We start from the raw sequence: 571 nt of genomic DNA on the forward strand, positions 1-571 counted from the left end.
GTAGACTACCATTCAAAAGTTAAGTTAAAAGTATAAATAGATAAATAGTAATACCAACATTTCTTATTATAATCAATGTTAAAAACAGTTTTGCAGCTTATTAGTTTTGTGGGACCAGTGATAAATTTAAAGTCTTTTTCATGAATAGAAATTGCATTATGCATCATTGCTGAATAAAAGTATGAATGAATAAATAAAAAACAAAACAAAACTATATGTGAGTGGTCTATGGTTATTCAGCTAAAACTCTTTAAATCATCTGAGAAGTAACGGAACAAGAACAGGAAGAGGAACAGGAAGTAAGCTCTATTAGCACATGACTGTATTTTTGCGCGTTGCCATGGCCTTGTTTATGCATTAGCTAGCTGCTTTGATAAAGCACAAATTCCATCAAACCGAGGTCTGGTGCATGAGTGTGAGGATGTATACAATTTTTATGATAACTACCATCAGACAAATGTGATGCTGAAATCTAAAACAGACCCCAGCATGATGTGATGTTTGAAAAGCCACAAATATAACAAATATAAAGTGTGCTGTCAACACAGATGGCAGATACAACAGATAGTGG

Source organism: Sinocyclocheilus anshuiensis, unplaced genomic scaffold, assembly GCF_001515605.1.
Source record: "Sinocyclocheilus anshuiensis isolate Anshui unplaced genomic scaffold, SAMN03320099.WGS_v1.1 scaffold251, whole genome shotgun sequence".
Lineage (NCBI taxonomy): Eukaryota > Metazoa > Chordata > Actinopteri > Cypriniformes > Cyprinidae > Sinocyclocheilus > Sinocyclocheilus anshuiensis.